The sequence below is a fragment of the Bufo gargarizans genome, chromosome 2 (assembly GCF_014858855.1).
Source record: "Bufo gargarizans isolate SCDJY-AF-19 chromosome 2, ASM1485885v1, whole genome shotgun sequence".
NCBI lineage: Eukaryota > Metazoa > Chordata > Amphibia > Anura > Bufonidae > Bufo > Bufo gargarizans.
Window position 1 is genome coordinate 473,590,070 of NC_058081.1, and position 13,891 is coordinate 473,603,960.

Below are 13,891 nucleotides of genomic sequence, written 5' to 3' on the forward strand. Positions count from 1 at the left end.
TCCGCAAAAAAAACTTAACAGATACGGAAATGCATCCTTATGTCTTCCGTATCCGTTCCGTTTTTGCGGAACCATCTATTGGAAATGTTATGCCCAGCCCAATTTTTTCTATGTAATTACTGTATACTGTATATGCCATACGGAAAAACGGAAAAACCGAAAGGGAACAAACACAACGGAAACAAAAAACGGAACAGCAGATCGGTGAAAAACGGACCGCCAATCACTGAAAAAGCCATACGGTTGTGTGGAGGCCTTTTTGTGAGGAGGTCGTGCGGTGACAGAAAAAATGTTTTGCATGCAGTACTTTTTTTCCTTTTAAAAAAATGGGTCTCAGATGGAAATGGCTCCAATGGAGGCCAAATGTTCAACATAATCCGTTTTTTACAGGATTCTGATCGGATGCCCATGGAAGCACTACTAAGCTCTTTGGGATTTCCGTCCGTGCCTCTGCACCTCAAAAAAGTAGAACATGTTCTATGTTTACTGTAGTGTCAACCACATCTTGCAGATCGCGGACCCATTCAAGTAAACAGGTCTGCATCCGCAAACGGCTGCCTTTCCGCTGCCTGAGGCGAAAACTGAAACAGCGCCCCTCCCCCATGCCAATTTCTTACCATAACCCCTTTGCCACAATGAAAGCGCTCATTGTCCATGGGTCTTTTGTTGCCCCCTTGCCCCTAACTGGTGCTGCCTGAAGCGATCGCCTCACCTGGTCTGATTGGTGGTGCCCGTGCGTTGCAGACCGCAATTTGCAATCCACTGCACGGAGCACACACATTCGTGTACATGAGCCCTAAGAGTGATCTGGACTCCATGGGCCAGATTTATCATTACTCTGACAGCTCACTCCACTTTCACATATGGCTAAAGTCAGATTTATGATCGGCCCTTTAAGACTGTGATTAATGTGGTTTGATGGTAGCAGTAAGCAGCTTTACAAAAGTCATACGTCTTTACGAAAAAGTCGCATGTTCTATTAAAAAGTCGCATAAGATAAGCAAGGAGTGAAATTGCGCAAGCATAGCACAGAGCAGAAAAAAGTCGCAAATTTTTGCGCAGTTTTAGCGATTGCGCAAAAATTTGGGACTTTTTCACTCCATTATTCTGACTTGAGCTAATGATAAATCTGGCCCCATATCTGCAGTACTACTCATATGTTACTGTAGATGATGGGCCAAAATCAGGGTGACAGGTGCCCTCTAAAGAAGCATGGATTACCTTTATCGTAATATCTATATAGTATAGGTTGAGTGATCGGGAAAGAGGTGCTTTAAACCTGGAAAGTCCCTCAAAATTGTCAGCCATGTTTGCCTCCATCAGTTGTGAACTGAGCTAAAAAATCTACAATGAAAAAGTTAGCAAAGTATTTTTTCTGTGCTGGTCTCTCCGTGTGGCATGCTGCTCCAGCCGGGGAGGGGAGACATGCAGGGTGAGTGGGCGGCTTTTATTTTCACCTTGGATTTTAAAGTATTCTGTCTTTGTGTGTGCCCCGCCTATACTATGGAGCCTTAACAAAGGAGCCCTGATCACCTTCTCCAGAAGCAGACACCTGGGCGTGCTTCCTGCAAGGAAGACATACTGGACACTGGAAATCTGAGCTTTCCGGCCTCGCTCCATCGGCACGCGACATACTGCAAGGTACGAGTCAGAAAGTGGGACATAGGTGCTGTACATGGAAGGTAGACGTAGCAGAGGTGAACTTGTTACTTAACTCTTTGTTGACGTGCTTACTGACACCTGAGTTGTAGGGATTTCAAAGCTTAAATCACTGTAAAATGCAAAGTTCTGCAACTTTCTAATTTACTTTGTGTTTCAAGATCACGGTTTGTTGTCAGAAAATACAGTAGAAACATTATAGTTTACATCCAAAGCCCGGAAACCTGACAAGACCTAAAACTTCTGATACACTTGCATCCAGTCTAGGCAATCCACTTGGCTGCACAGCCTGATACATTTGACCTGCACTGACACATTGTAGCAAACTAGCAGGGCAGGAGAGAGATTTCTGTTGCTGTTTTGTTTGTCACAGAGGATTGTCTAGAATGGATACGATTGTAACAGACCCTCTGCAGTAAGTAGTTTTACTCTCTTCTCCAGGTAAGGCCTCACGCACGCGACCATTTCCGTATTGCGGTCCACAAACCACAGATTCGCACAATACAGATACCGTCTGGGTGCTTTCCACAGTTTTCTTACTTGCACCACTATTCTGGTCTACAAAACGGACAAGAATAGGACATGTTCTATAATTTTATAAATGGCTGCATGGCACGTTGGGGGTCATTTACTAAACATGTTTGCCAGTTTTCTGGTGTATAAAAGTTACAAATGGGATGTTGCTAAAAATGTGCAACTTTATGACATTTTACGGCACTCTCTAAAATTGGGTGTGGCTTAAATGATTGGGTGGGCTCAACACAACACATTTAGGGCTCATTCACACGAATGTGTGATGCCCGTTGCCGTATTGCGGACCCGCAATACATGGGCACTGTTCCGTGGCCATTACGCATCACGGATGCGGACCCATTCATTTCAATGGGTCCGCAAATCTGGAGATGCGGAACGGAACACTATGGAAGCACTACGGAGTGCTTTCTGGGGTTCCGTTCCGTGCTTCCGCACCACAAACAGATAGAACTTGCTCTATCTTTTTTTGCGGAACCAAAGGATTGCGGGCCCATTCAAGTGAATAGGTCTGCGATCCCCATGTGCCTGCCCCTCCGACTGTGCCCGTGCATTGCGGACTGCAATTTGCGGTACACAGCAGTCTGAACAAGCCCTTAATCTAATTTATGCCAGAAAACTGCTGTAGATTATCAGTGAAGTTTATGCCAGCTCCTAGCTGGTGTAGGTTTCAGTTCCTGGTCGGCGGTCATCACATATGCGACAAATCTCTTAATTAAAAAATTGGCTGCATCGTTTCCCAGAATGCTTTTTATTAAAACTGACGTGTAGCTGGTGCGGTTCGCTCTCCCTGGCTAGAGTCTCCCGAATGCGGTTAGCGCTTGTCCGCGCTTATCTGTCCTGGTCTCCGACTCACCTGCGCGTTCTTTGGTCCTTCTGGTGGCTCTGGATATTGGCAATCGGGGGTGGCAATTTGGAGGCACTGCAGCTGGCACTCTGTTTCTCCTGAGGACGATTGGTGAGAGTGGGGATGATAGCCCTCAGCAAGTTTTGCCTGTTAACGGTGGGGGAGCAGTTAATAAGGAAGAGAGGAGGAAGTTTGAAGAGGTAGCTGGGATAAAGCTATCTCCGGGTGTGAAGAAAGATAGCAGCATTGTTTTGTACTTCTTATCTGTCTCTTTCAACATATCCGGCTATTTCCCCTCTAACTACTGCGTTTGGACCCTCAAATAACTTTCTATCCTCTACCCCCTAATACCGGAGATACTAACTCGGATTTGGGACTGAGACCTCTCCATAAATTGCTGTAACACCTTAATCTGCCCTCTTATTACTGGTGTATTAACCCTGGACTGCCAATTCCCTAACCAGTTTATTTATTAACAGACTTGGACTCTGTATTTGTAGAATATGCCTCCAAAAAAAGAGAGGACCAACATGGATCCAAAACTAATAATGCTAATAGGCGTTCAGCTGGGGGTGTTGGATCAGAATCAAGACAAAAACAAAATGCTATAAGTAAATATCTGACATCCTCATCTTCTCCACTAAGAACCCCTAACCCTGTGAATGAGATTGGGGGAGGGGTAGCGCTTGGTATGGAAGAAAATATGTATTTAGACCGCCCTGAAGGGAAAGAAGTGGAGGGAGAAAAAGGAGATACTGACCCAAAAATGGTAAAAGAAATTCTTTGTGCGGTTAGAGAGTATGATGGCGAAAGTGGTAACAGATTGGAGGCATTCAAACAGAGGTGACATTAATTAGAGATGATTTGACAAAGGTGAGGGACCGAATTCAAGAATTGGAACGTAGATTGTCACCGGTGGAAGATTTATGATTTAAACTGGAGAAAGAGGTAGTATCTTTAAAACAAATAAATGATGCCATGGAAAATAAGTTAATAGATTTGGAGGACCGAGCAAGAAGAAAAAATCTAAGATGGGCGGGAATACCTGAGGGAAAGAAAGGTTCGGATTGTGAAAAAATGGATATTGGAGAACTATACATCTGAGACGATTTTGAGTTCCATAGCCATTGAGAGAGAGCACAGAGCCCCCAATAAAAGAGGAAAGCCGGGGGAATATCCAAGAACAATGTTGACTAAGTTTGTATCCTATAGAGATTGGGAGGTCGTGTGGAAGGAGGTTAGAGGCTCTGAGAAGTTTCAAATAGATGGGACAAAAATAAGCGTGTACTCGGATTTTTCAATGGCTATTTTAGAAAAAAATCATAATGCCATAAAGAAGAGATTGAGGCTGGCTGGGACCAAATGTAGTTTGGTTTTTCCAGCTAAACTCTGGGTAGTATATCAGGATAAAACCGTTTTTTTTCAGTCCCCTGAAGAAGCATGTGAATGGGCAGATTCAAAGGGCCTGCGTGAAAAGTTGTACTGGTTATTATATTTGTTCTGAGGCGGGAAGGGGGGGTATATGGAGTGTACCATGCATGTTAATTCACAGAATGGGGAGCAAAAGAGGGGGAGCAGTTGGGGGGTGGGATTAAGTTTTCCCGAGAGATAAAGAGGTTTGTTGTTTTGTTTTTCGAATGATAATTATTTCTGTTAATGTATGTGGGTGAAGAGAAAGGTTGAAAAGATTTACTATTTTTGATTGGTTGGGGAGGTACTTGCCGGTCATCATCTGCCTTCAGGAAACACATGGATAAAGAATTGGTAAATTGTTTAGATAAAAGATGGATTGGAACAAGTTACCATTCAATATATACATCATACTCAAGGGGAGTGTCTATATTAGTACACAATAAAGTAAATTTTGAGTCTATTTCATATAAGGCGGATGATGGCGGCAGATATCTCTTCTTACATCGTAGAGTTAATGATTTTTTGATGGTAATAGCAAATATATATATATATATATATATATATATATATATATACCAACTGTGTATATATACCACCTCTGTATAAACCTGACGTGCTATATGAACTGTACAATTATATGACCGAAAGACAAAATTGTGTATTGTTGGCAGCAGAGGATTATAACACAGTATAGATAGACTATCTAAGGGTAAAGTTTTATATCATAACACTAATTTTGCCAGGTTGTTACTGGAGTTTGGTTGGATAGATATATGGCGTTTATATAACCCTGAAGAAAAGGCTTTTTCCTGCTATTCAAGGAAGCATCAGTACTGGTCTAGAATACATGTGGTCCTTGGTAATGGAAAATTGTTGCAAATGAATGAAATAAGTATTAGGTATGTTCATGTCTGATCATTGCGCAATTGTAATAGCACTTGGGTCCAGGAGCGGACACAGCCAACAGAGGGCCCATGTGCAAAGGATGTGCATGGGCCCCCTCCCCTCCAAGTCAAGTTCTCAACATAACAAATTCCGTCCTAACATTACTTATAGCAATACAAAACATACAGGTTAAGGTTACTTTCACACCTGCAGCACTACGCTCCGGCCACCTGATCCGGCAAAGAATGCAAGGAATTGGCCGGACACAAACTCAGACATGCAGCGGTTTGTGTCCGGCTGATTCTCTGCATTTTTGCCAGATTGTGGCCGGATCTCTGCCAGACCCCATTATAGTTAATGGGGTCGGCGGGCATTCTGTCTGCATTCAGCAGTGCTGGAGCATTCCGGCAGGCTGTTCTCTGCTGGAAGAGCCTGCCAAAATCACTAACTCAGATGTGAAGGTAGCCTAATACAGGTCCACATACCTCTTACTTCGAGTGACATCTTCTTTGATGTAGATGTTCTCAGTCCTCATCTTCTCCATTCAGATCAGACCGCCATGATGATTTCTTTCAGCCATCTCTTCTCTCTGCAGGGTTTGACAAACAGACATCTTAGTTTACTAGTTTTCCATCATCCTCCCACCTAATCAACACCCCTCTAATATTGTGCCTGCTGTGCTCCATATACTAGTTACACACAGATGGTTCCCCTTCAATAATTATTGGCACACAGTGTCCTTAAAAATGACTGCGCCCAGGAAATTGTGCTAAGCTGATACCATGCCAGGGTGCCCTCCACAGTAACAGTGCTCCCAAAAAGCACACCAATAAAAATAATTTATCTACCAGACAACACGTAGTAGTAATAGTGCCACTACAGTAATAATGTCCCCACTGTTTCCCAGAAGTAATAATGCTCCCATAGTGCTCATACTAGTATTCAAGTTCCTCATAGTCCCTCAACTGTAGTAAAGCCCACCATAATGCCCCCGGTAGTAATAATTCTCTTTATAATTCTTTGTGTAACTATAGAAAAATGCCCCCTCATAATGTGCACCAGTACATAAAAGTGCCCTGTTGTGTGCAGTATAAAAAATACCTACTCTTAGTGCCCCCTACTGTGTGCCCAAAAAACTCTTAGTGCCCCCAGTTGAGCCAAAGTCTCCATAGTTCCCTATAATTTGCACCAGTATAAAATATTCCTATATCGTGCACCAAAAGTGCACCTCCCCTTGTCCCTATGGTGACTGACCATGTGCCAGAATAAAATGCCCCCATAATGTGTGCCAGTATAATGCCCCTATATAATGACCCCAATAGTGCTCCTTTTCCCTCATTCTCTATAGTGGCCACCATGTGTGCCAGTATATGAGATGGGGTCCCCATAGTGCTCCTCCCCCTCCATAGTGCCCCCCATATTTGCCACTATATAAGATAGGGCCCCCATAGTGTTCTTTCCCCTATATAGTGCCCCCTATGTGTGCCAGTATATAAGTTAGAGCCCCCATATTGCTCATCCTCCTCCATAGTGCCCCCTATGTTTGCCAGTATATAAGATAGGGCCCCCCATAGTGTTCCTCCCCCTCCATAGTTCCCCCCATGTGTTCCAGTAACTAAGATATGGCCCCCCCATAGTACTCCTTCCCCTCCATAGTGCCCCTATGCATGCCAGTAAATAAGATAGGGCCCTCCATAATGCCCCTCATGTGTGCCAGTATATAAAATAGGGCCCCAATAGTACTCCCCCTCTATGGTGCCCCCCATGTGTGTCAGTATTTAAAGTGCTCCTCCTCCTCCTCCATAGTGCCCCCCATGTGTTCCAGTACATAAGATAGGGCCCCAGTAGATGCCCCCATGAGTGCCGGATAGGGCCACTAGCAAAGGGTAAATAAATAAAAATAAACACATAAACTTATTACTTGTCTACTTACTGCTTTCAGCGATGCGATACAGGCCTCTTCCTGCCTGTGTTCACGCTGTATGGCTCAGACAGCGCAATGATGTCATTGTGCCGCCAGCGCAGGCCTCTGATAGGCTATAGGCACTAGACCTGCAACCTATTAGAGGACTGGGGAAGGGAGACACCTCTCACCTTCCCTGCCGCAGCATCCATCTGTATCGCCGTCCTAAGGACAGCGATACAGATGAATAGAGATAAGTGCTTCCACAATAGAAGCGCTCATCTCCCCCTGCCGCCGGTAAGAAGGGGCCCCTCCTGCTCTGGGCCCCTGTGCAACCATACCGGCTGCACATGCGGTATTTCCGCCCCTGCTTGGGTCCTTGAAAAAACAGTTCTCAAGAGCTTTTACATTTAATCCTCATTGGTTCAACTTGTTAAAGCATAAGAATTGTATTAAGGAGGAATTAGAATTTTATTTTTTTTATAAATAGAGATTCCGCTAATAAGCAATGGATCTGGGACGCTGCAAAGGCATTCCTGAGGGGAATATTATATAAGAAAGTAATTAACTGGAAAAAAAAAGTAAATGGTAGAACTCAGAGTCTAGAACAGAAATTAACGGATGCCCAAAAACTGTGTGGAAGACCCCACATTGGAAAATTTGAGAAATTTTAATTAAAAAAACAAAGCAGTTAAAGAAGTACATATGGAAAAAAACTCAAACATCGCTGTTTTTCAAGAGGGTTAGGTCTTTTGCGGAGGGGAAAAAAGTGGGTACGCTTCGGCAAACATAATTACTAATCAACAGAAAAAAATAAAGTTGGATAGGCCCAGTAAAAAATAATAGTGGACAAATAGTTAAATCTCTGGAACAGATCAGTTCTGTATTTAGTAAATATTTTGAAGAACTTTATAAATCTAAAATTAGGTGCAAAAAAGAATTCTAGCAATATATGGATGATATTCCCTTCAGGAAGCTTGATGACGTTCATAAGAATCCGTTGGAAGATAATATACAGTTGGATGAATTAGGCTACTTTCACACTTGCGTTCAGGGTTCCGTTTGTGAGCTCTGTTTGAAGGCTCTCACAAGCGGCCCCGAATGGATCCGTACTGCCCCAATGCATTCTGAGTGGATGCGGATCCGCTCAGAATGCATCAGTTTGGCACCGTTTGGCCTCCGTTCCGCTCAGCAGGCGGACACCCGAACGCAGCTTGCACCGTTTTCGTGTCTGCCTGGCCGTGCGGAGCCAAACGGATCCGTCCAGACTTACAATGCAAGTCAATGGGGACGGATCCGTTTGACGTTGACACAATATGGTGCAATTACAAACGGATCCGTCCCCTATTGACTTTCAATGTAAAGTCAGGAGTCCCTATTAATATACCATCAGATCGGAGTTTTCTCCAATCCGATGGTATATTTTAACTTGAAGCGTCCCTATCACCATAGGAACGCCTCTATGTTAGAATATACTGTCGGATATGAGTTAGATCGTGAAACTCAGATCCGACAGTATATTCTAACACAGAGGCGTTCCCATGGTGATGGGAACGCTTCTAGTTAGAATACACTAAAAGAACTGTGTACATGACTGCCCCCTGCTGCCTGGCAGGTGCTGCCAGGCAGCAGGGGGCAGACCCCCCCCCTATATTTAACTCATTGGTGGCCAGTGCGGCCGGCCCCCCCTCCCTACCCCCCTGTTTTTAACTCATTGGCCAGTGCGGCCAATTCCCCCCCCCCCCTCAAATTAAAATGACCGACCCCCCCCCCCCATCATTGGTGGCAGCGGAGAGTTCCGATCGGAGTCCCAGTTTAATCGCTGGGACTCCGATCGGTAGCCATGGCAACCAGGACGCTACTGCATTCCTTGCTGCCATGGTTACTTAGCAATTTTAGAAGCATTATACTTACCTGCGATGTCTGAGACCGGCCCGGAGCTCGTCCTACTTTCACTTACCAGTAGGAGGAGCTCCCGGCCGGTCAGACATCGCAGGTAAGTATAATGCTTCTAAAATTGCTTTAGAAACCATGGCAGCCAGGGATGCAGTAGCGTCCTGGTTGCCATGGTTACTGATCGGAGTCCCAGCGATTAAACTGGGACTCCGATCGGAACTCTCCGCTGCCACCAATGATGGGGGGTCGGTCATTTTAATTAGGGGGAGGGGGGGCCGGCCGCACTGGCCAATGAGTTAAAAACAGGGGGGGCCGGCCGCACTGGCCACCAATGAGTTAAATATAGGGGGGGTCTGCCCCCTGCTGCCTGGCAGCACCTGCTAGGCAGCAGGGGGCAGTCATGTACACAGTTCTTTTAGTATATTCTAACTTGAAGCGTCCCCATCACCATGGGAAGGCCTCTGTGTTAGAATATACTGTCGGATCTGAGTTTTCACGAAGTGAGAAATCAGATATGGTTATGCAGACGGATCTGTTCTGAACGGATGCAAGAGTTTGCATTATAGGATCGGATCCGGACACCAGACGGATCCACAAGTGTGAAAGTAGACTAAGTGAGAGCCCTGAATTCAACCAAAAATAAAAAAAGCATCGGGAGGGGATGGGCTCCCGTTTGAGGTATATAAGGAATTTAGCTCAGTCCTTTTCCCGGAATTAATAGAGACCCTTATAGAGGCCAAGAGATCAAAAACATTGCCTGAATCAATGGAAGAAGCCACTGTAGTTTTGATCCCTAAAGCTGAAAAAGACCTATTAAAACCAGAGTCATACAGGCCTATTTCACTGCTGAATACTGATATTAAATTACTAGCTAAGGTATTGGCAGATAACAAAAGTAATAAAAACAATAATAAATGAGGCTCAAACAGGGTTTATTCCTGGGCAATTGATATATTCCAATATTAGAAGATTATTTAGGAATATAGAAGGAAATAAATAGAGTGGGACTATTTGTGGCAGGTTCGAAACGCTTTGGGTTTGGGGAGTCTTTTATAGGTTGGATAAAATGGATTTATTTACATCCTAGAGCGAGGGTGGCTGTGAGTGGGGTGCGGTCCCTGCCTTTTGCCCTTTTTAGGGGCACTAGGCAGGGATGTCCTCTATAGCCGCTGCTCTTCGCAATCGAAATAGATCCATTAGCGATAATTATTAGATAGAATGAAGGTATTAAGGGATTTCAATACGGTAATGTTAGGGCAAAATAATGCTATATACGGATAATATTTTATTGTTTTTAGCAAACACAGATGAGGAGATGGTTAAAGTTATGGAAACATTTGAAAGATTTGGATATTATTCGGGACTCAAAATAAATTGGGAAAAATCTCACCTGATGTTATTAGGGGATGAGTTATGTGAGAGGAATGTTCACGTGGTGGATAGGGAAAGTAGCTTTAAGTATTTGGGAGTAAACATTGCAAGGAATCTGACGGAATATGTTAAGTTGAATGTGTATCTTCTTTTAGACGACTTGATAAAGAAAATGCACATTTGGAAAAGGTTACCATTATCTATGATGGGACATATTAATCTGATAAAGATGATTTTTCTTGCTAAGATTCTTTATGTATTGCAATGTGCTCCAATATGGTTACCAAGTAAGATTTTCACTTGTATGGATAGGTTAATGAGGGATTTTATTTGGAAAGAGGGGAATTCAAGGATAAGGTTAGAGATTCTACAGTTACCGGTTAAAGAGGGAGGAATGGCACTTCCAAATTGGTATATATATTTTTTTTGCACAGTTCAGTTTTTTAGAATGAGGGTAATATGTCACCTATTTTGTTTTGGCACCTAGAGGAATTGGGTTGGAAGGACAATCAACTTAATACGATGGAGGTATTAGAGTCAGAAATATTAGGGTCTATAAATAGTGATGATTATATTTTTAAATGAATGGATCACGTTTGGAGAGCGATTAAAAAAAGTTATGGCTATTAAAGGATATACAGATTTCACTCCCATATGGAATAATTATAATTAGCGAGAAATACAGAAATTAAACGCTATGTTAATTGGGAAAATAAAGGTAATCCTTTGTTGGTTCAATTGTTTCACGGGGATTTATTAAAAGATTTTGAAACACTTAAAAATTAATTTGGGGTTCTGAATAAAGAATTTTTCAGATATTTACAGTTAAGAGAAGCAATTAATTCATCACTAGCAGACCCCCAAAAATATAAAAAGGCCCCTATGGAGATCATTAATCAACTCCTTGATAATAGAATGGTAAAAGGCTCTGTTTCAAGAAGATATATATAGGTTATTGTTGAAAATTAAACAAAGTAAGATTATCATAGTGGCAAAAGAGACATGGGAAAAAGATATTGATGGGATATCAGAGGAACAGTGGGAGGAGGTATTGAAGAATAGATCTATGGTCTCAATGAGGGCCTCACATGGGGTGACAATTTGTATTTATTTATAGGTTATATCGATCCCCTATATTACTTAAGAAGATGGGTATAAAGCCCACAGATGAATGTACTAGATGTGGCAGGGAGCAAGCAGGCCTCTTCCATCTGGTATGGAGATGTTCTAAATGGTTCCAACATTGGTCTGGGATAGCGTAATGCATAATACCTCCTAATATACAAGCCAGTGGATCTCCCTCTATTTGCACTCCGATGTTTTTATTTATAATAAGCGCTATCCCAGACCAATATCGGAACCATTTAGAACATCTCCATACCAGATGGAAGAGGCCTGCTTGCTCCCTGCCACATCTAGTACATTCATCTGTGGGCTTTATACCCATCTTCTTAAGTAATATAGGGGATCTATATTAGGAGGTATGATGCATTTGCGGATCTCGAAAATGGATAAACAAATATTGTGTAAATTATTGCTTCATGCAAGACTCCTTATTTTAAGAAGATGGATTAAAAAAGACCCCCCCCCCCCAATCCCCTGTGATAGAGTGGAAAAGGGCGGTTGACCATATTTTTAGAATGGGCAAAATAATATATAATAGGGGTGAAAATGTTTTGTTTCTCAAACTGTGGAATCGCTGGTTGAACAATAATGCATAATACTCGGGTGTTTTCTTTCTTCTGTCTCTCTGTCTCTCTCTCTCTCATTTGGGTTGGGGGTGGTTTACAAATATAGGATGAAAATATATAATGTTTTCTGTAAAATTTCATATTTTCTATCATTATTAAATAATAAAAATAATTTAATAAAAAAAAACTAACGTGTAAAATACCAGTCTTTAGTAAATGACCCCCATAAAGTTTAACAACTGTATATGGCAAAGTTCAAGAACTTTTTATTATACTTTGCTTCTCACAATTTTCAAGATCTCTGATCTCTGGAAACATTTCTTTTATACCCAGAAGCTGAAAACTCATCCCAAGGCCTCGTCCACACTTCCGTTTTTCACAGACGTGTGCTGTCCACATTTTCCACGAACAGCACATGTACCTATTGTTTTATATGTGTCTGTTCACACATCAGTAAAAACATCACGGAGACATGCACAACTTTGGTCCGTGATGCGGACCAAACACACCAGTTGAAGTCTATGGGCTCCTGAAAATCACGGACACAACACGGATGGCATCTGTGGTGCATCCTTTTTTCACGGAAGACAGATAGGAAATGCTCTTAAAATTCATTTTCAGCTGAGCAACGTCCGTGGAATATAAATGACACGTGGACCATCCATGGATCCTTCACGGATTAAATAAGGAAGCTTTTTTCACGTACGTATTACTGAAATGTGAACGAGGCCTAAGGGTGTTCATCGTCCCAGTTACATTGCTTGTTATAGTTTATCAGAGTGTTTTGTGTAAGCCCTGCAGCTGTGTCTTCGCACCACTGTTTGCTGGCAGTAAATAGATCTTTTTTTGTTTAGGCTTCTTTCACGCTAGCGTTTCTATTTTCCGGTATTGAGATCAATCATAGGGTCTCAATACCGGATAAAACACTTCTGTTTTGTCCCCATTCATTGTCAATGGGGACAAAACGTAACTGAACAGAACGGAATGCTCCAAAATGCATTCCATTACGTTTGGTTGCGTTCCCATACCGGAGAGCAAACCGCATGCTGCGGTTTTCTTTCCGTCATGGTATGTGGAGCAAGAATCGGACACAATAGAAAACGGATCCGTCCCCTATTGACTTTTAATGAAGTTAATGACTGATCCAGTCTTGGCTATGTTAAAGACAATACAACCGGATCAGTTCATAACGGATGCAGATGGTTGTATTATCAGAACGGAAGCGTTTTTGCTGAACCCTGCCGGATCCAGCAAAAACGCTAGTGTGAAAGTAGCCTTACCTACAGTGGGAAATTTTTCATGAGGAGAATTTTTAAAGTCAGTTTTGCAGAAAACTGTGTTGCATAATTTGTATCAAGATCAGTCTAACACATGTTGCAATTTTTTTGTGTGCAAATAAGCTAGAAAGCACACAAATCCCTATGTTGCTACTTTTTGAAACCAGAATTCTGAAGAGCGGATAAATTCTCCCCATAATGTTACTCAACAAATGTTTGCTAGAGTTGTATCCAGCCTAGACGATCCTCTGTGAGCGAAACAGCCCAGACTCTAGACCAGGCATCCTTAAACTGCGGCCCTCCAGCTGTTGTAAAACTACAACTCCCACAATGCCCTGCTGTAGACTGTTCGGGCATGCTGGGAGTTGTAGTTTTGCAACAGCTGGAGGGCCGCAGTTTGAGGATGCCTGCTCTAGAC

At 42.8% G+C, this 13,891-nt stretch overlaps 1 protein-coding gene across 4 annotated transcripts in view; it reads left to right on the forward strand.

Annotated features, from left to right (window-relative positions):
- Window positions 1-13,891, forward strand: part of LOC122928341 (proline-rich protein 5-like) — a 291,839-nt gene that overhangs the window by 161,955 nt on the left and 115,993 nt on the right. Inside the window, exon 1 of one of the 4 annotated variants that reach the window (XM_044281091.1) lies at window positions 1,447-1,641. The exons of 1 other annotated variant lie outside the window; for it this stretch is intronic. The gene's annotated coding sequence lies outside the window, so the exon portion shown is untranslated. Of the gene's footprint in view, window positions 1-1,446; window positions 1,642-2,016; window positions 2,075-2,975; window positions 3,149-13,891 lie in introns of those variants that run through there. 2 more of the 4 variants (XM_044281093.1, XM_044281092.1) reach the window with 2 other exon arrangements.